This window comes from Protopterus annectens, chromosome 12.part0, assembly GCF_019279795.1.
Source record: "Protopterus annectens isolate FY-2018-M chromosome 12.part0, PAN1.0, whole genome shotgun sequence".
NCBI classification, from domain to species: domain Eukaryota; kingdom Metazoa; phylum Chordata; order Ceratodontiformes; family Protopteridae; genus Protopterus; species Protopterus annectens.
In genome coordinates, this window is record NC_056746.1 from 366705618 (window position 1) to 366728476 (window position 22859).

Sequence of the window (22859 nt, forward strand, 5' to 3'; positions counted from 1 at the left end):
TCATCCCCTTTCAAAAAAAACAAAGTCTCCTCAAACTACCGCATAGGTAGTAGTCCCCTAAATATGGAAGACGTAATAAGGGATCTGGGGACCCAAGTAGATAGTAATCTCACCTTTGATAATCACATTGCCAAAGTGGTTAGAAAATCCTTCTCCGTGGCCCACCTAATCACAAAAGGGTTCACATCCAGATCAAAAGAGGTCATTGTGCCCCTCTACTCATCACTCATCAGACCCATCATAGAGTACAACGCCCCATTTGGGATGTACCTTACAAGACACCTGCAACAGCTGGAAAGACCACAGAAGTACCTCACCAAGAGGAAAACTGGCCACAAACAGATGCCCTATGCAGCTCGACTGAAGAAACTTCAGCTGTACTCAGTTGCATACGGCCTACTCAGAGGTGATCTCTGCCTGACATACAAGCCATGTCCAACCCAGAATTGATGGACATGCTCCACCTAAAGAAAACCTTATCCCCTCGAGCCACATGCTCTAGGGATCTAAACCTCAGCACAACAATAAATAGGATGTGCTGGAGGGATAGATTCCTGTCCCAGAAACTTCCCATGCTTTGGAACAAGATCCCAATCTACATTAGGCAGAGCTCCTCGCTAACACTCTTCAAAAGAAACCTTGACGAGTGGATGGGAAACAGAAAGTTTACCCCGGGGATCATTTCAGTGGCTCTGCTGGACAGAGGCACAGGGAACTAATCTATGGGTGTGGCGAAAGCCAACACATTCTGGCTAGGCTTATAAATGCCTTCGGTCAGATAGCCTAGTACCTACCTATGAACCTTTTACACGTATGCTTGCGGGGGGGCTCCTCAGGGGGACTATCTGTGGAAGTCTCGCAAGCGGGTTGTTCCAAGGCCGGAACGTCCTGGGGCACTAAGCCTATGGGCTGTCCCTGGGAGGGCAAGATAGTCAGACCTGTACTCAAGGCCAGGGGGGGTATGGACAGACTCTGAAGACAAAATGGTCAGAGGCCTCAACCCTGCGAGAACCCTCTCTACCACGTCGAATGCTGAGGGGGAACGGACCTCCTGGCTGAACTAGCGGAAGCCGCTCCCCACTGATCTGACCGAGAAGTCAGAGCAAAGCCTCTAGGGGCTGAGACGCCGAGGGAAATGTTTCTCTCCGACAAGCTCGGAGCAGAGAGCACTCCCTCAGATCTGACCCCGAGGCTATGGCTCCGAAAGCTGGGATCCGATACACTCAAGGCACTGGCCGGCATTGAGGTACAGGGTACCATCTTCGCCAACCCCTCAACTCTGACCGTCCTCGGATCCAACAATTCCGAAACTGCAGGTCGGATTGGAGGAGTGATAAGTCTAAACACTGGCTGGAAGGCACCTGCTCTGATGGGAGAAGAACCTGGCAAGACTCCCATCTGGATTTTAGTGCAGATAAACCTCCACACCATCTTGTCCATCTCCGCTTCAGATAGGCTCCGTGTAGAGTGGGAGGACACTGCCGAAGTGGCCAGGAAAGTTGGTGGCGAGAGGGCCTAGGGGGCGACTGGCTAACCTGTACCTCGGGCTCAGTGGAGAACCTATGGGACCTGAGCAGAGATGTCACTGGCCTGGAAACAGGCTTAACCTTCGGCGTGGCCTCTGACAAGTGGTCAGGGGAGTGCTTGCGAGGCCAGTCCTTCTTGGCTTTATCCCCTTCCCTGGGCCTCTTGGTGGGAGGATGAGTCCCAAAGGCCATGGAAGGGGAAGATGAAGCAGCAGCCACTGCTTTCTTAGTAGGGGAATATGGGACCTCAGTCCCAGCAGAGGAAGGCAACAGGCCCTTAACAATCAGTTTGTCCCACCTGTCCTTATGTGCTCTGGTATTAAACTCAGTGCAAATAGGACAGGGGACTGGGGGTGAGCCACCCCCAAACAAACCACGCACAGAGTGTGGCCATCCGCCAGGGAAAAGCTTATGGCCACACTCTGTGCACCTTTTGAAGCCTGGCTTCGGGGCATCCACCATGCCTCAGCCGACACACACACACACACACACACACACACACACACACACACACACACACACACACACACACACACACACACACACACACACACCACTTGGAAAGAGAAGAGAGGAGGAAAGATGTTAAAGCCTACAAGAACTTCGCTACGGAGAACCCTGAGAAAGGATATCAAGTTTAGAAGTACAAGACAGAGATAAAAAAAGCCAAAAAAGGTAACTAATTACTGTTCAAAAACACCACTAACTCAATGGAACAGATCACAGTGCTTCCTCACAGGGGGTAATCGAGATCTGAAGGGAGACAGGGGGGCATTATGGGAAGGGGAGAAGCATGAAGCTCAGAACCGTAGCTGGAAAATGCGGCCATGTTGGATCCGATGTGGATCCGAGGACCCACAGGTTGAAGAACAAATGAAGTAAACTACTTCAGATCAGCTTTTATGCAGAATGCTTTGATGTCAGAAATCCTTTTAGTCACAACAGCAGCCACCAAAAAAGATACGTTTCCCATGCCAAGAATGTAAAATCTGCATTACAAGTTGGTTCAAATGGAACCAAAGTGAGTTTTTCTAACATGATGTTTGATCTAAAGGAGGAACAGGATCCTTAAGTGAAGTCAAAGTTGAAAAGCTCCTTTAAGAAAAAGGCTTACAAAGCTTTGAGTGATGCTGAAGAGTTCTCTTGTGCCCCTCCCAAAGAAAATTAGATATATTAGACAAATGAACTTTCATCAAACTGCAACAGAATCCTCATCAAAAATGGGAGACAGATAATCTAACACAACACATACAGGCAGAAAAATAATGTACAGTCTTGGAATACCGCACTTTTAACCATCTACATTTGTACTAGTACATCTTTCCCTGTACTATGCCTATGCCTCTGGGCAAAGGAAATAATTCACACAACTTTTGCAGGGTACAACATACATGGCCATCAGTGGAAGTGGAAGACGCATGCGGACAGGCAAACAGAGAGAATGTCCTGGTGAGGCAAGGAAGAAGGTGAGACAGGAGGTTTCTGGAAACCTGCAGTTGTAGAGATCTCCAGAAGATGAAACCACAACAGGGGAGCTATTCTTGCAGTGACCTAAATGACGCTATTAGAATGAATTTGGATTTGTGCAGAGTCACACTCTGTATGAATTTAGGTGACTGGAGAAAAGGAAGGGAAGACGTACAGAAGAATACCTTTAGACTAGTGCTTCATTGAGCTGTCTACCACAATAAAAAGTTTATGCTACATTTGCCACTGGCTGGAGATGCAAAAAAAGGTCATAGCAAGACCTCCCACAAAATATCTGAAGAGTTTCAGACAGCTGGATTGAGAGACCGCTCATAAGGAATAAGATGACAACAACTGGGTCTGTCCACTAAACATGGAGGGCCTCAAACTGAAAGCAGCTGGCTTCTATTTACAGTAAGAACATTACTGACTCCCTTACTATTTTTAAGTGCAGGTAAGAATTACAGTAAGAGCATTCTTAACTCCCTTACTATTTTCAAGTGCAGGTAAGAAGCAGGTAGAGTGAGCACATACAATCTCCTGTGGCAAGAGAATGAAGAACTGTCAGCATCATTATTATCCAGAATATTGTCCTGGGAACAAATTAATTTTTAAGCCACTTTGATCTAGGGTTGATGGGTACACGAGTAGTAGGTGGACCCACTCTTTCTTGGTGGGACCTTATGAATGCTTCTTTTGGTAGTAGATTTGCTACCTCACTGCACCCTCTTTTGACAATGTCACAAATCACAATTTCGTGATGTCAGGAAGAGGAAGAAACAGCAGAAAGGGTGGGAGAAGGAAAATAATTTTTTAGCATCTGGAACTAATGCCTCTTATCTATATGTCCATCATGATGGATGGACAAGCAATTCCTACAGAGTTGAACAATCAAGCAAGTTCTCATGGCTGCTGTTGTTTTTACACCTTCCAGAAGGAACCACCACAACCTGGTTTTGCTAACAATTCCAACTTCTAAAGGGGCACCTATTCCAGAAGAATCACCATCTCTCTGGAGTTTTTTCTGACTGCTGGTAATTCTTTTGTTGTTGTTGATGCTGGCCTCATTTGAACCACAGCGGTTTGCTACCTTTTCTTATTCCCAGAATACAGTTGTTGCGGCATCTAGTTTGGATTTTAATAGCAAACAAGGTTTTACCATCCCGTTCACTCTTCTTGAGGTCCTCCCTCGCTTATAGGTTGAACAGATTAAGTTTTTTAACAGTGTGTTCAGCAAAGATGCCTGGGAAGTTCTTGCTGAAATCAATGTGGCAGTGCAAGGTGTGATGACAAATAGTAACCCGCATCTGCCGTTTTTTGCAGTGCTTTCCATGGTATGGTGTGCCAAGTGTGTGGTAAGATTAGATATTTTACAAACTGTTGCAGCTTGGGAAATCAATTTGCTCCTTTTTTCATTCTTCTTTGGCAATGCGCCCAGGGCCTTGCCCAAGTTTTTTGCAAGATCTGGCTAAAATCAAAGCATGTGGGGGAAGTAGCTAAACACCTTTCTGGAAAACAGACTGCAACCACCAGCTCCCAAAACTGTCCAGAGCTTTGAACTACTTACTGGGTAGGTGAACTATCTGGGCTGTGAACTCCATCTTGAAGAAAACTGTAGCAACTATGGACTTAGTAACAGCAGTTCTTAAGAATGCATCCCACTCCTTGTGTAGCCTCAGGATCTTGTTCGACCTCCTAGGTACTGGAAGTACCAAATCAAGGTCTTCCTAGGCCTGCTGCACAAGCTCCACCATCTTTGTCAGTTGTAGTCACCAAATAAGAAGATGACGGAGATGCCCACAAGCCTCCTGCAGGATCTTACTGACAGATGAAAGGGACACGTGGGACCATCCTCCCCTATTTACTCACAAGTTTTAAGACCTTCCTGAATTTTAAGTCATCTGGGAGGCAGGGGAGAAACAAGGGAACCTGTTCCACACCAGAACTTAATGTTTGTAATTTGATATCCTGGGAATCAATGAGTCTCCACTTAAGCTTACCATTTACCCTACGTGGGTGAGACTCCAAGGAGGAGAACAAAAGCAAATTAGAGCCAAGCTTGTGTGGAAATTCCTACCACTAATCATCAGAGCCTCTGTCCTGATTGAGAGAAATAGAAGCCTTAAACACAGACAAAGACAAGCCTTGGGTAGACAGCAGCACACTGAGGGGTTCCAAAGGTTCCCAACATCTCCGGATGCAACATAAACAGGAAGGTAATCATCAACATAATTTCATTATTTACTGGACGGACAAGTAAGGACACTCCATTAACACAATCTCTGATGGCAAAAGCCTCACCGATGTTAAGAAGTTATATGAGGCTGACATATACTTCAGTCTCTTTAATGATTAAAACTCCAATGACAATAATACAGAGGCATGGAACAGTGGTGAGGACATCAATACTAATGCCATTTTCACGCCTGAAACTGTAAGCCACCAGAAACAATGTTGCCACTAATGGCATGAGCAATGCAAGTAGAGAAGGAAGAAAAATTTTTTGGACCTAAAATAATCATCAACACTGAGGTTACAATCAGAGTCAACAATGAAGCATGCCAGGAAGAATGCATCCTTTGCACAGTCAACACAGAGACCTGCATATGAAGAGGAAGATGATAAAGTGGCACTGAAAATAGGTTCCCATCCACCAATAACATAGATTGGAAAGTGAGAAGAACTGTAAGAATCTGCAACCAAATTAAAGCTGCAATCATTACACTGTAGATGAAATTCACAGAAACACTTTGGCTTTTGTGACACAGTTGGCATAATAGTTAAGGTCTCTCTCTCCTATGCATAAGGTTCAATCCTGACCTTCGGTCAATGCCTGTATGGAGTTTGCCTGTTCTCATTGTGTCTCTGTGAGATTCCTTTGACCTCACAAAAAACATGCTGAGTGTTTCCTCCTCAAACTCACCCAAGAATGGAGTTGCGGGCAGCAGTACAGACTGCAGATGGTGCCTATCAGGGAAGAATTATAAAGCCCAACTGCTTTGGGCATCAACTGTGCTGCACAGATCCTCTAGATAGGAGAACATGGATCAGAGATAGTGCACTGTGCTGTGTCAGGGCTAGCCATTCAACAGTGTAAAAATTGGCTCTAGAAGATTTGGTTGTGTTGACGAATGTTGCCAAAAAATGGCAAAGTTATTTGCTGGCAAGTGGGCTGAGGACCCATCCTACTCTGACCTACGGCACAGACCCATGCTAATGGTGGGAGAGGTCTGTGTGTCCCTATTAGCCAGTATGTGTCTACCATAAAGACCAGCAGTCCTGGGTCAATAAGCTAATGGATTGTTGGTGTTCAGCTGCCCAGCTTGGGCCTGGGATAGAGGAGTTAAGTGAAAGCTGGCCATAAAACCAATCAATCAACCTGACAAACTTGAACAAAGGATTGCTACTCTCAACGTAGGTTCATTGACAGCACTGATCTTGGAAGTGGATGACATGATGGTAAGGAGGAAGCTGGACATCCTGTGGATTAATAAAAAAAGGTGGAAGGGCAGTGCAGCAAAGCCACTTGGCTTGGGATCCAGAGTCTACTACTCAAGAGGAGGACAGACTAGAAATGGTCTGGGAACTGTGGTGAGAGAGAGGCTTGAGAAGACAGTGTGGGGGGGGGGGGTGTCATCAGAATTAGTGACAGACTTAACTGCAGTCAGACTAGTATTCATAGTACTCTGCCTATGCCCCACAGCAGGGCTGTGGTAGTGAAGAAATAAGTGCATTCAGGCAGCAGTTGCACTGCCTACTTGAGAAAGGACAACATTAACTGGTGTTGATAATGGGTGATCTGAATGGACATATTGGGACAGACAGAACACGATAGGAGAACTGCCTGTGTCCACATGGGTAAGGGATCAGGAATAAAAAGGACAGACTATACTAGACTTCTGTCCAGCAAATATCTTGATGGCAGCCAACACCTGGTTCAGCAAGAAAGAAAGCCACAAGATCACATATAAGACTGGCCAACATGCAACTCAGGTAGACTTCATCCTAGTAAGAAAAGGGAAATGGGGTAGAATCCGCAATTGCAAAGTCATCCACAGTGAAACAACTGGCATATAACATAAAACACTGGTTGCTACAATCAGCTACAAGCAGTGGTTAGAGAAAGCTCTAAAGTCAACACAGACTACGTTGAAGCCTTGGAAGCAAACTGGAGACAAATACTAAAGTTCAAGGAAATACTCAGAGCTTTAGCACCTCAGTAAGGAGATGAAATACGTAGAGCTGAAGAAGAATGGCAATGACTCAAAACAGCATATATGTGGACTATAGGCTAGATATGGAAGTAAGGTACATAAGGAAAGCTGGTGGTGGAATGCAGAAATTCAAGAAGTCATCAAAAGAAAGGAGTGCAGTAAAAAGTGGGAGAAAGAAAAGATGGACCAGACTAAGAAGGAACACTGGTTGGCTAACAAAGAGGCTAACAGTTGCACTACCAAATAAACATGCATCTAAGGCACTCCACCAGCATTTGAAAAGTTACTCAGAAGATGGCACAAATAAACTATCGGGTTACAAGGCAGAGAGTGAAAGATAAAGAAGATAGTCATCAGACACCTTTCATAAGGGATGCCAACATTAACAACCTGCTCACCAGTCCATAAGACATCAAAGGTAGATGAAAGGAGTACTTCCAGCAGCAGTAAACCTCACAGAAGCTGTACTGCCTCAAACACGGCCAACAATGAAAGAAGAGAAGGAGCCCGCCATAGAAGAAATAAGAACACTAAAGAAAATGAAGTCAGGGAAAGCAGCAGGCTCAGATGAGGCCATAGCAGATACAATGAAGATGTTGGGTGAGTTAAGGGAGAAATGGCTCATGAGGATACTCATAGCAGTGTGGAGAGAAATTGTGAACAGCATGGAGGTATAAAACTCCTGTCACACTGCATGAATGTTCTGGAGAGGGTGACCAAAACAAATCTGCACAGTAGTAGCAAGTAAGAAGTGAAATGAGCAGTTTGGAATTAGAGCAGGATGTAGCACAACCAACCCAATATTTGCAGTGAGACAGACATATAAGAGGAAGCTAGTGATGAGGAAGGAGTCCAACTGGGCATTCTTAGACTTAGAAAAAGCATATGACAAGGTTCCTAGAAAGGTGATTTTGACAGTCTTGTGATGGTCTGAAGTCCCAGAAACATTGGTAGAATTAATGCAGTTTATGTACAAGGACCCAATGACACAAGTACAAACAATGTCTGGTCTCACAAAGGGGTCCTCAGTGGGAGTGGGAGGGCATCAGGGTTTAGCTCTGAGCCTGTTGCTGTTCATACTGGTGATGGACTACTTTAGCAAACAGGTAGCAGGGGACAGATCAACAAAGTTGCTATATGCAGATGATGTGGCATTACAGGCAGACTTTGAACAAGATCTCCAGAAAATGCTAGGGGAATGAAATGCAAAACTGTGAGAGAAGACCTGTGACAGTCAGGCATGACAGTCGAAGAAAGTAGGACAGTGAAACTGAATCGAAAGAGATTGTGACAGTTGGCATGACATGACACCCCAACCTATAAAGAAAATGGGGGGGAAAGGGGCTGATGACGACTAACATTTTGTGAAGATTTGAATACAGTAAACACTGCAGACTTGGCAATAAAGATGCCTAGGGAAGGTACTTCTTCCCAGATCTGATTCTAAGGAAGAGTGACTTGGCAATAAAGATGCCTAGGGAAGGTACTTCTTCCCAAATCTGTTCCTAAGGAAGAGTGACTATCCTAAGTCTCTGCCTACAAAGGACAGAAAAAGCTTGGCAACTCCAATAGTAAATAAAGAGGATTCACACCTTCTTCCTGCCTAATTGTCCTAGAGGCATCGACTACTGCAGAAGAGGGTTCTCTTTCCTTCTTTCTCAGGCATTTTAAAGATCCAAGGTAGTCTCTTTGGAAGGCCGACTCTTGCTTGAATGTTTCTTCCTCTCCTGGAAATTTCTTGGATTTCTGCAATTTCAGACAAGAGGGATGGCCCTCATCTTACTCTTCTATGGGTAACAGTTCTTTAAGAACTAACTCATTTCTATACTTCTTGTCTTTTCATAGGTTCACAGGAGATTACTAGGCAAACTGCTTAAGAGCCCTTACAAGCCTAGCCATTATTACCTGAATTTTACCCAATTTTACCCAATAATCAATCCCTAAGGGCTAGAGGATGGCTTAGGTGTGTGCCTATGCCTCTGAGCATTTTACGGGCTACCCTTATCTATAAGGGACATGGTGCCACCCCAGGAGTGAATTTATAATTCTCCATCCATTGATCCAAACTGTGTTTGAAGAGGGTCAGGGAAGGGCTCTGCTTTATGTGAACAGAAAGCCTGTTCCAGAGAAGGGGTAATCTCCGAGACAAACATCAGTTTTCTTCAAGTCATAGACCACGTTTAGATCCCTAGAGTGGGTGACCCTAGTACAGTTTGTTTTGTGAACATGTGACAGTTCCATCAGGGCTGGATTTGTGAGTGCCTTGTAGGCACAGCATAGATCACCCCTTAACAGTCAGTAAGAGACAAGAGTAGTGAGATAATCTGTTTGCATAGGAAATGTTGTTTACACCCTGCATTTTTTTTTTGTAAGGAACCTCTGAGGCCACTTCAGTTGTTGCAATTGCCTGGTCATGTACATGCCAAAAGCTGCACTGTACTTGATTATTTTTTTTTCAAACATCTTTATTGCATTTACACATATGACAAAGGCAAACAGTTTACATCACAGACACCACTGAAACAACTGTAGTTGCAAACATTATACATTACTTATAAACCATCCAGTCATTGTCAGTTAAGCATTATATAGCTCATTCAAATCTTGCCTCTTAAACTTCGTTCTTGCTCACATATATTGTTCTCACAATTCCCATTTTTTCCCATGTAGTTTACCCCTCCCCTTTTCTAAAGATACCAATTTCAGTTGTTTTCTCTCTGTTACTATATGCTCTAGTTCTAGTAAAGTTGGTCTAGACTTTGATTTCCACTTTCTAGTAATTGCTTTTTTTGGCAGTCACCATAATTAATGTCTATATGAAGGGAATCCCAAAAGTCTATCAGCGCATCACACTTCCAAAAAAATATGTTCCCAGCTACCTCTTTTTTGCCCATCACACCTCTAACATTTGCCATCCACCTGAGGAAAAATTATTTGTTGTCTACTTGGGGTATAAAAATACCTATGTAAACACTCCAGGCAAATATCCTAAATCTTCTAGACTTTGTTGCATATTTGGGAGATATACATATATCCCCCCCCCATTGTTTCTTTGTGAATTGCTTATCCAATCTCTCTTCCCAATCCTTCTTAAGCTCCTCCAATTGATTCTTATAAATATCATGCAATCTTTTATATGCTTTACTAAATTATTCTTTTTTTAATGGCAGCTTCTGTTCTAGAGTCTATTAAAGATTCTACCAGTGCTGGTCTTTCATTCACGAGCCCCCTATTTCTTTCTCTTTGCCTATACTCTGATATCAATCTTTGATAGGGAAGGCAATCTCTAACCTGCAGTCCAAATAAATTAATTGGGATTTACACCCTGTTAATACTCAAGTGGGGAAGTGCGTCAAATGCCTTAGCCAGGTCAAGGTAAGCAGTATGCACTGTTTTACCCTAATCAATGGCCCTAGTGATTTTCTCAAAGTACTCCACCAGACTGAGCAGGCATGATCTGACCCTGACAAAGCTGAATTGGGTTGGCTCCAATGTTTGGAGGTTTCCTATATTGTTATTTATCAGGTTCATGACTATTCTTTCCATGGCCTTGCAACTAAGGCTAGTCAAATGTATGGCTCTGTAATTTCCTGGAGAATGTTGATGGTCCCCCTTCAGGCACGGGGATGACTGTTACTGTCCTCCACTCCACAATGACAAAGCCAGTCTAGAAGCTGTAGTTAAATAGAGATCCTAGTGGGCCTGACAGGTCCTGTTTTATGAGGCATCCTGGGATATTGTTAGGATCCAATGAAGCCATGGTTTTAGCTTTAGAAAGTGCAATGGTGACCTGAATGGTGGAGGGTACTTTTCTTTTTTTGTGGGGGGGGGGGGGGGATTTGAGATTAATTTTATTGGCCAGCAGAATGGCTACATCTTTTGGCTGAGTGTAGGTGATGCCATCTACAACTAATTCTGTGCATTGTTGTGTGCTGCCCTTAAGATTGCTGACATAACTGAAAAATGCTTTATGGTTATCTTTAGCTATTTTTGTTTCAAAATTTACTTCTGAAGATGTGACTAGTCTCCTGATTTGCTTGTTTAGATTAATGAATGAGTTAAACTCTGCTGTGCACACACTCTCTTACTTCTTGACAGGATTTTCTTTCTTTTGTTGTACAACCTGTTTATACCAAGGGTCCACCAGGTTGGCTTGTTTTGGCCGTTTGTTCTAGGCTTATTTGGTCTGGTAGTGCTGTTTCTATGCAGTTGTTTACATAGTCGTACAGGGCTTTTGTGTACACCTCTACATAGCCTTCTGGGTTTGGGGGAGCTTGGAAACTAGCTACGCAGTCACTTAACAGGAGGTACTTTTCCTTAGAAAAGTGCTTAAGGGTTTTGGGGTTACATGGAGGTTCTAGTTTTATATTTATTTCAAGTTAGGCTGCTTTGTGATCTGATCTAACCAGTGAGAACATTGCACTTGGGGGTTCGGGGGGGGATGCAATCCTCTACCACATTTGTGAGTACCAGGTCTAGGGTATCTGCACCCCTTGTGGGAGTGCAGACTAGCTGCTCCAAGGCATTTGCATTAACAACATCTAGAAATCTTTGACCCTGCATGCTGGTGGTCATGTATACTTTCCAGTTAATGGACAGGTAGTTGAAATCACCCACGAGTATTGTATTGGACTGAATGGTAAGTAATTCTAGCAAATTCAGGTATAATGTATGGGTTTCCTGGTTCATGGTGAGGACCTATAGCTAGCAAGGATATGGCAATGCATTTTTCTGTGGTTAGTTGGTCATAGAGTAGCTTAAGCATGTCATATTGTTTGATCTTGAGGTGTGCATACCCTTTATGCAGATGGATACACATCCACCTTTTGCCTTTTCATGTGCAGTTGTGCAGTGGAGGATCAGAACGTATGAAAGGTATTATAGCCATGCACTGCTGTGGTGCTTTCCATGGCTTTGAAACCTGTTTCGGTAACTGCACAGATGTCAGCATTATCCAGAGGGAGGAGTACTTCCAGAGAGTGTAGTTTCTTGTTGAAACTCCTACCACTGAGCAGTAATACCTTTAAGCTGAGTAAATTTTGCTATGCTAAAAGGTCTGTTTGTTTGGCGATGCCTAAAAAGGCACTATAGGGGGTGGATAAGGTTTTGGCCAACATCCGGAAGACTACTGGTGACAGGTGGAAGCCATTCCTGGCAAAGCAGCATGGCCCATCTATCATGTTCTCCAAGGATGACAAATATTGGAGCCCTCTGGAATGATACCAGTAGCTAAGCCACTTATTTTCTGCTGGTATTGTGGCATCATCCTTGGGGACGTTAGAATTCTGCTCAATACTAGGCTCATACATGCCTGTGACACATATTCTAAGAGCTCAATCATGTCTATCTTCATGTAGACCTGGAAGGTATGCCTAACAAGGACTACGACTGAGTCATACTGGTACTTGGGGTTTAGTGACCTGAGTGTTTATATTACCTGGCGAATGCTGTCCCCAACAAGCAACTAACTGTAACCTTCTCTTTATCCAGTCTGGTGATAGAGACATCAGTGTGTCTCACAATGGGGTCTCCTATGACCAAAATATTGGGTTGTGTGGTGTTAACACCTTCTGGGCTTGGTAGTTGAGAAATAATGAGATGTGGTTTTATGTGTTATGGTGGGAGTTGTCCTGTCTGTGTGCATGAAGAATTTCTGAGAAATGTGTCTGACAGGCCTTTGATTAAGTTATGTGTGAGCACCTCAGCCTATGTGGGTCTATGTGTCTGGTACTTTGTAAGGACAGTGAGTGGGGTCTATATTAGAACATCGAAGTTTCAAAACTTCGAATGTTCTAATATCGACACCTATTCAGCAAAAGCTGAAAACATCGAACATGCAGAACAGCAAATTTTTTCCTAGGGAAAAAATTTGCTGTTCCAAAACATATACACACAACACAAGCACACCAAACAAACAGCAATCCACACACATACACCTGAAATCTTACACCTAACCCACACTAAATTATACAAACACCACTAACTATCCACTTACCTTAACACAAACCCTAACCATAAGGTCCGTCACTATCGCACACTCATCTCACCCACGCACTAACCCTAACTCACCTACCCCGCCCTAACCCTCACGTATACACAATCGCACACTTACCTGACCCGCGCCCTAACCCTAACTCACCTAACCCGCCCTAACCCTCACGTCCACACAATCACATACATACCTAACCCACGCCCTAACCCTAACTCACCTAACCCGCCCTAACCCTCATGTCCACATAATCGCACACATACCTAACCCGCACCCTAACCCTAACTAACCTAACCCGCACTCAATCACACACTTACCTGAACCTGACCCGTAACTTTCCACCACAGCGCTGAAAATACCGAAGCAACAGAAATGGACAACCAAATTCTTTCCCTAGGAAAAAATTTGGTTTTCTGTTGCTTAGATATTTTCAGCTTTCGATGAATAGGGGTCGATATTAAAACATTCGAAGTTTTGAAACTTCGATGTTCTAATATAGATCCGGTGAGCGTTGTGTGCGTTACTGACAACTCGTTTGGCATTTTTTTGTACCTGTATGCAAGAGTCTTGCCTCCAGTGACATTGTGTAACTACATCTCGCACATACCGTATTCATCTGTTTCAAAATTAAAGTGGTTGTCAGTGTACATAAAGGCAACTGTTACATTGCCTGGCACAAGTGCTATCTAGTTTTCAAACCTGATCCAAATGATGTGGCCAAATCATACCACACAAAGCATGCATGCCTTTAGATGGAAGCTTGCACGTGCATTTCTTACATTTTCTGAACTCCCAAGTGTTGGTTCATGCTAAAGAAACTGATAATAGATAAAGCTAAAATTATTGAAACAGTACCCTATCGAAAAAAATAACTAGTTCTATAAAAGAAAATTAAATAAATGGAATCAACATTGCCAAGCTGCATTAAAAACTAAATTCTAACAGTGGAGCATCTAAAAAGACGTGGAAAACCATTACCTAAAAGAGGAAAGGGAGTGCACTGGCTAAGAAACTGATAAGAACTTTCTAGGAAAAAAGGAAAGTCTGACCTGAATATAGTAAAAAAAAAAAAGGATTTGATGTTTGAAAGAGGAACTCAAAAGCGGAACAGTTTTAAAACCAAAATGACACTATTTTAAGAAGTGAAGGCTAACATAGTCTCTCTAATTGCTTGCTGAAAAAATGGAAATTCACAACTGCAGACAGTAGAGCAGCACAGCACTATGGGATTGGGGAGGAAATGGAGGTCTGGGCAGCTGTGGTGCTGAGCTGACCTGAACATTAAACTAAATCATGATGCTTGAAAGGGATGGAAAAGTACAGTTTTTTACCTACCATAAATGTAGATGTTCGAGTGTTCACACTGCTGCAGTCATTACACTTGGGTTATCCTGCCGTCAGGCGGTCCCGCAGTCGGCCGGAGTTCCAAAGTCTTGGTCCGGCGTCGGTTGCTGTTGCTTCTTCCCTGACGTCAGTGCGCCAGGGGTATATAAGATGCATCAGATGCCATTTTCTTCAGTTTTTCTTGCCCCAGATGTCAGGTGCCCCCAAGTAGGTAGGCAATACATACTGCTAATAAAAAATATGCATATAAAATAAAAACAATACCTTCAGTTACAAGCAAATACACCACAAAGGTTGTATAGGATAGAAAGGTATAGATAAGTCCAGCTAGGACAGAGGGGATGGAGGGAGGGAGGGTAACCTGGACTGCAGCAGTGTGAACACTCGAACATCTACATTTATGGTAGGTACAAAACGGTTTACTATTGAAAATGCGAACGGCACTTGGGCGACAGTCGGATAGTCGAACGTATAAGGTCGTAAACACGGATGTCGAAGACATAATAATCAATCTAGGAACGGTTTTAACATGGGTCGAGGTAGGGAAGATGTTTGTAGTAGGGAATAATACTGAACACCTACCTCGACCCATGTTAAAGCCGTTCCTAGATTGATTATTTTGTCTTCGACATCCTTGTTTACGACCTTATACGTTTGACTATCCGACTGTCGCCCAAGTGCCGTTCGCATTTTCAATAGTAAACCGTACAAAACTGTACTATGTTCATCATGTTACACTGCTGCAGTCATTACACTTGGGTAGAATCCCAAAGCTAAGGTTGGGTGGCTGGTCTATAAAGAGCTAGGATTGGCTATGAGGCCTTGTAGAACTGCAGTGGCAAATCCTGCTCTGGATTTAGAGTAAAGAGGCAAGTGGTAATGCTTGGCAAAGGTGTGCACTGAACACAAAGTTGCAGCCTCCAAAATTTCCTTGGTAGGTACTCCTCTGAGAAAGGCTGTTGAAGTGGCTGTTGCCCTGGTGGAATGTGGCCTAATGTTATTAGGGACTGATTTTCCATGCTGTGTGTAGCAGTAACGAATACAGTGTCCTATCCATTTGGATGTAGTCTGCTTTGAGATAGCCTTGCCCTGTGATCCTGCAGCATATGCTACAAACAGTTGCTCAGTTTTCCTGAAAGCTTTTGTTTTGTCCAAGTAGAAGCGCAGCTGCCTGTATATGTCCAAAGAGTGCAGAAGTTTCTCCCCTTTATTCTGGGGGTTTGGATAAAAAGTTGGCAAATGGATAGTTTGGTTAAGAGCCACACTAGAAACCGCCCTTGGCATAAAGGTAGGGTTTGTCCTTAAAGAAACTCTGTCCTGATGAAAAATTATGAAAGGTTCCACTGCCATTAATGCCTGTAGATCTGAGACTCTTCGTGCTGAAGTTACTGTCAGGAGCAGAGCGGTTTTCCATGATAAAAATTTTAGATCGGCTGTATTGGCTGGCTCAAAAGGTGGCAAGGTCAGTTTTTCCAAAATGAAATTGAGGTCCCAAGTTGGTGTTGGTACTCTCCTGGGAGGTCTTATGTTTTTAGCCCCTCTGAGGTACTGCTTTAGCAAGGGATAAGAGAATAAAGGAGGATCCGTGTTGTAATGTGCTGAAATGGCAGAGGCGTGGATCTTAATTGATGAGAAGGATAGGCCTTTGTCCAGCATCTCAGTTAAGTATTGTAAAATCTGAGGAATGTTTGGGACAAGATGGTCAAGGCTTTAGAATCTCTTCCATTTTTCTGAGTAAGCTTTCCTGGTGCTAGGCCTCCTGGCCTCCAAAATGACATCCATAACAGCTTTAGAGAGAGGTGTTGCCTGTTTGACTAATGAATCTGCCATGCAGCCAGGTTTAGGGTTTTGAGCTGACCGTGCAGGATCTGATTGTTTTGTTGAGTCAGAAGGTGTGGAATTTGAGGCAAAATCCATGGTGGGCCTTGAGCTAAGATCTTTAAGATTGGGTACCAGTGCTGGTGTGGCCAGTCTGGAGCAATCAGGATCATCTGTGTTTTTTCTTGTCTGGCTTTTAGGAGTATCTTTGAAAGGAGAGGCAGTGGTGGGAAGGCATAAACTTTTAGGCTTTTTCAGCTGAACGAGAGAGCATCCACTTTCCATGCTTGTGTGTGATAAGTCCTTGTGCAGAATTTTTGTAGTTGGCAATTCAGTGGGAAGGCAAAAAGATCTATGTCTTGGCACCCCCATTTTTGCGTTACCATGCTGAAGATTTGTGGATTCAATTTCCATTCGTGAGGGTCCATGATATTTCTGCTTAGATCGTCTGCCAGAGTATTTTTCTTTCCTGGCAGGAATTGTGCTTTCAGATGAACTTGATACGTTAGAGCTGTGTTCCACAAGGTCATGGCTTGCCTGCATAGGGGATAAGAATGAGTGCCCCCTTGCTTGTTTATGTACCACATTACTGTGGTGTTGTTTGTCTTTAATAATAATGGTCTTGGATGCAGAAGGTCCTTGAAAGCTGTTAGGGCATTTTGAACAGCCAACATCTCTTTTTGATTGATGTGAAGATGCATTTGGTCTGTGGTCCACTTGCCCTGAATGCATTTTCCTACCATGTGTGCTCCCCAGGCGTAATCCGAAGCATCTGTTGTTAGAGTCTGCCTGGCTGTGGGTAGGGTAAAAGGCTGACCATTGTTTAGGTGACATGCCTGTGCCCACCATCGAAACTCCTGTTGTAGGCAGGGAATCATTGGTATTACTGCTTCTAAACTGTGAGAGTGTTGAGTCCAAACACTTTTTAGGTACCATTGTAATTTCCTCATATGCAGTCTGGCATATGGTAGTAGTATGCAAGATGCCATGAATCCCAGGGCCTGCAGAATTTTTCTTGCAGGGAGATGGGACTTTTTTGCCAGTAATTGAAAACATTGAATTAGTTGAACTTGTTTGTCTGGTGTGAGATAAGTCATCTGGGCCGTTGTATTTAAGCTGGCACCCAGGAATATAATCTGCTGTGAAGGCACTAGTTTTGACTTATTTTCGTTTACTGTGTACCATAGAGAAATTAGCAACCTTTTTACAAACGCCAGATGCTGTAGAAGAATGTCCTTTGTCTCTGCTTGAATGAGGCAGTCGTCCAGGTATGGATATATTTGAATTCCTTTTTGTCTGCAAAATGCAATTACTGGTGCCAGGCACTTTGTAAAGACCCTGGGTGCAGTAGATAAGCCAAAGGGCAGTGCAGAGAATTGGTAGTGCATTGTACCAGCTTTGAATCTGAGGTATCTTCTGCAATTTTGTCTGATAGGGACATGCAGGTATGCCTCTTTGAGGTCCAGAGTAACAAGCCAAGCCTTCTTGCCCAGCTTGGGTAGAAGCTGCTGTAATGTCAACATTTTGAATTTCGGAATATCCAGGTAAGTATTTAGAATTGAAAGGTCTAGTATGGGCCTCCAGGCCTTGTCCTTTCTGGGGACCAGGAATAGTCTTGAGTAAAATCCTTGTCCTTGTTCCTGTTGTGGTACTTTTTGAATAGCTCTCATGTCCGTGAGGGCTGAAATTTGTTTTTGTGCCTCTGCCATTGATTATGTGGCAGGTCTGGCATTCCTTTTAGCTTTGGTAAAGTATGAATGTGTTACCTGTAACCTTGAGACATAATATTCAGAACCCATTTGTCTTGGGTGATTGTTTGCCAGTTTTGAGAAAAAAGTGCTAGTTTTCCCCCTAAGGGGGCTGCCAAAAGGGAAGTGCTTGGCGTACGAAGGGGAAGTCATTGGGACTGTTTCCTGTAAGGTTGAGACTTGTCCTCACCTCCTTTTGGGGTTGAGGTGCCCCACTGTCGTTGTCTGTTAGAGCCTTGGGGTTGAGATTTGCCTCTTGGGCGTCTGTATCTGCCTCTCTGTGGTTTTGATTCCTCAGATTTTACAATACTTAACTGTGATGCTGGACAAAGGCCTATCCTTCTCATCAATTAAGATCCACGTCTGACACTGGAAAGGACCAATTCTTTGTTGGCCAATTTCTGCTAAATCGAGGTGGCTGTACCTGTAAGAAATCCTTGACTGTTTGCATAGATTTAGCTTTATCCTCCATTTTCTTTAACACCTCTTCTGCCTTAACACCAAACAAGGTATCATGCTGTAAAGGAGCATCCAATAATTTTGCCTTAACATGATCAGGTAAACTCTGTTCTTTTAACCAAGCATGTCTTTGAATCACAGAACCTGTAACTACGGCTCTACAAGAGGCCTCTAAAGAATCAAAACCACATTGCAGAGAGTATGTTTTCCCACCTGTTCAACAGCATGCAATAAATCCTGCATTTCTTTACAGTCAGGAGCTTCTGAGCTTGCAAGCATTTTCTGTTTTAACTGAGCCATTAAATATTGTTGGTACTTAAGCATGTGAAAATGGCAATTTAAAGCCCTTACTGCTAAAGTTGCTGAAGTGTAAACTTTCTTCCCTCATCTATCCAAAGCTCTGGAATCTCTGTCCGAGGGTACTGGATTTTTTGCAATGGAAGCCTTAACCCGTTTTTGGCCCTGGGAAATAGTTTCTGGATCAGCAGAAGGGTTTTTATAAAGAAACTTGTGTGAGATGGGTACTCTATAATACCTATCTGGTTTGGCTGGTGCAGGGGGCAAAGAATCAGGAGATAAGCTGGATTCAGAGAATACATCATCCACAATATCTAGCACAGGTGGAATAACCAGAGGCCTGTGCTGAGGCAATAAAAGGAAATCCCTGAGCCTTTTCTTGGATTCTGAATAATCCTGACTTTCCCAATGGAAATGCTCCCTCATGGTATGTAAAGTTTCCCCAAAAGAATAATCCTCAGGAGGAGAGGCTGAAGGGATAGATTCTTCAGCATCAGAGTCCTCATAGGGGGTAGAGAGTATCCCTGGTCTGAAGAGGAATCAGAGGAAATGGAAACCTGATCAGAGGAATCATAGTCTGTGTCCTGCCTAGGCCTTTTCTCAGGAGGGGGATGGGAACCCCTGATTAGAGTAATGAGGTCTTCAGCCATTTTAAGCATCTGTTTCTTAGGCATGGAGGACTGTCCAGGAGAATGCTGTACTTGCTTCTTTGTCTTTAATGGTACTTTTGTCTTGGCTGTTGCTTTAATGGTAAGTTGTGAAGGTCTGAAAACACCCTCAGAAGCCGATGCCTGCTCAGCGGCTCCGGACCCATCTGAGGGATTAGTTTCCATAGGCCCAATACCTTGAGTTTCTAGAGGCCTAGTTGTCTCCACGTGGGAGTCAGAGGCGGCCTGTGGCTCTGAGGTAGCGGGTGTCAGGGGATGCGAAAGCACCTCACTGAGAACGGGCGACTGGCCTAGAAGAGATTTTGTCGTAGGTTTTGGACCTCGGATGCCTGTCTTTATCCTTGTCTTTGCATTTTTTTGGAATTGTGGTCGTCTGTTGATCCGACAGCATAGTATAATTGAACCTTCGGCCAAAGTAGTGCAAAGCAAAATCAAAACGTCATTTTATAGTGCGTTTGTTAAATCTAGCACAAAACCGACAACTAGTGACGTCGTGATCAGGGCCTAGGCATGGAATACAGTAGGAGTGGAAGTCCTTATGAGGTATTTGCTTCCCACAAGAAATACAATTATTAACTTTTTCTGACATCGGTCTGAGGCAAGAAAAAAGTTTCTCCAACGGGGTACTTAGCTTTATTGAAGACTTCGGATCCGAAATTTGACTATGAAAATCTCAGGAGTCGGCCGACCGGCACTTGCAAACTGCTTCTGCTTCGGGCACCGCGTGGCAAGAAAGACTGAAGAAAATGGCGTTGGATGCATCTTATATACCCCTGGTGTACTGACGTCAGGGAAGAAGCGACAGCAACTGATGCCTGACCAAGACTTTGGAACTCTGGTCGACTGCGGGACCTCCTGACGGCAGGATAACCCAAGTGTAATGACTGCTGCAGTGTAACACAATGAACATCGATTACTCTCAGATTTAAGGAATCTTGAAATGCAGTACATTTTAAACAGCTATTACCTTCAAATGCCCATTTTTTCCTGAATAATCCAAGAGATTTTATCTTAGTTAAGTGACTTGCTCAATCATTATACAAGTACACACTGTATTTTAGATCTAGGTGTACAAGTTGTACTGATTTTGATATCTCAGATCTGTTCAGTCAGGCCAGGTCCATTTTGTACTGGATTCCTGGGAGTACATCTCTGACAGAGGAAAAGTAACAGCTGAAGAAATAATCACAAAAAATGAAAAAATATTGTTTTGCTAAACAGCATTTGAATGATTCCTCTGTAAACTACATAACACTAGTCTGGCATAGAGCAATAAGACATAGCAATAAAAATACAATTACATGTACAACAAAAAGAGAAAAAAATAGTAATTCTTTTACTGACTCATGCATGGTACCACTTTGGAATATTTCACCCAAAGGACAGGACAATGGTACAAATGCAGGGAACCAAAATTTTGCTAAATGTAGTTACATAACGGAAAAATATAATTAGCAGATGTACTAGGAAAGAACATTCTACCTAGTCTGCAAGTATACACAGAGACACAGATAATGGGGAATGCTCATTCTTTGAGTTTGCATTTATCATAGGAATCATATGAAAATTTAAGGCTATTTGACAAGAACATGTCCCTTGCCAATAATCATTCTAAGCCTCTAACAACCTTTTCAAGCAGGGCAAGGCTTTTAAGTCCTACAGTGTATTTTAGAGTATCTATCCAATTGTCTAAGTTATGCTTGAAGACAGACAGGGAATCACACTGCTTGACATTCAAGGGGAGTACATTACAGAGCAAGGGAAGATGCTGGGTGATTTTATTTATTCCAATGTAGATTCAGATCTCTTGCTCTATTGTTGGCTGTACTGTCTGACACACTGGCCAATAGCTCAAGAACTGTTCTAAATTTACTGAATGATCTGACAGTCCTTAATAGTAAGAGTAGATTGTTCCACAAGTTGCATAAACCTGAAAGGCTTTACTTTTGATATTAACATATGAAATGGCTCATTTTGTGACCATTCGTTTTTCAAACTATACATGGCCCTGGCCTCAGAACTAAATACCTAAATCAAATGAACTGTAAACCACGGTCAACCTTTCACAGTAACTTAGGTACTCCAAAATACAGTCTTAAAAAATGTGGTCCTCTCCATTTAGGTTCACAGAGAGATGGTTTTAAAAACTACTGCTGCAGCTGACGTTGTTTCGAGCTAAACAAAAATTAGTGGGAACCAAGAGAGTGGGTTTACTGAACACAGTAAAAAAAGCATTTTTGAAAACATATTTGAATAATAACATTAACTGACACTGAGATTCAATCCTGGAGTCATCATATATGTAACGGCTCTGGAGTCAGATGAGGTAAACTCTTAACTGTGACGATCAAATAGAAATATTTTAAGAGCCCGGATACCAGTAACACATTACAGTAAAGAAATGAAGAAATGGATAGATAAAACACAATGAAAAATGAACAAAAACAATTTCACAAAATCATCTAAGGCCAGCTTCGAAAGAAAAATTGCACAAACACTAAAGATAATCACAAGGCCTTCTTTAGTTATGTCAGGAACCTGGGTGGCAACTCCCAGATATGCCCTGAGTTAGTGCAAAATGACAAAAAATACACTGAACCCACAAACATTGCAAACATCCTAGCAGACAGGTTCAGTGAAAACTTCTCCCCCAAAATAGCAAATGTCTATCCCAGAGTGTAGCCTCCCTGACATCACAGATGCACAGGTGAGAGCTGCCCTCTCCAAAGCAAAAAACACAGCATCAATAGGACCGGACAGTGTCCCGGGCTGCGTCTTACATGAGCTCCAAGAAGAACTGAACCCTCACATAAAGTCACTGTTCAATCTCTGCCTTACTACAGGATATGTACCCAAGGAATGGCGTACAGCAACAGTGGTCCCACTCCACAAAGGTGATGCCACAACGGACCCCGGAAACTATTGCCCTATAAGCCTGACTAGCCTGGTCTGCAAAGCTATGGAGCATATCATCATACAACTCATAAACAAAGACACTGGGAACCTCCAAACACTGGATCCTACCCAATTCGGCTTTGTTAAGGGCAGTTCTTGCCTCTTGAACCTGGTCGACTTCTTTGAAACAGTCACCAAGGCCATAGATGAAGGAAAGGTAGTCCACACAGCCTACCTGGACCTCGCAAAAGCCTTTGACACAACACCCCACTCGCCGCACTCGGGCGTCATAAATAAGCTCACCAGCTTAAATATCAACCCCTATGTCACAAGATGGGTTGCAAACTGGCTCAGGGATAGAACCCACATGGTCAGAATTGCAGGTGCCATGTCAGGCTCTAAACCAGTTACAAGTGGTATCCCACAAGGCTCAG

At 43.3% G+C, this 22859-nt stretch overlaps 1 protein-coding gene across 10 annotated transcripts in view; it reads right to left on the reverse strand.

Moving 5' to 3' along the window:
- The window catches only part of SNRNP25 (small nuclear ribonucleoprotein U11/U12 subunit 25), a 426702-nt gene that overhangs the window by 288008 nt on the left and 115835 nt on the right, over nucleotides 1-22859 (reverse strand). The window lies entirely within an intron of this gene.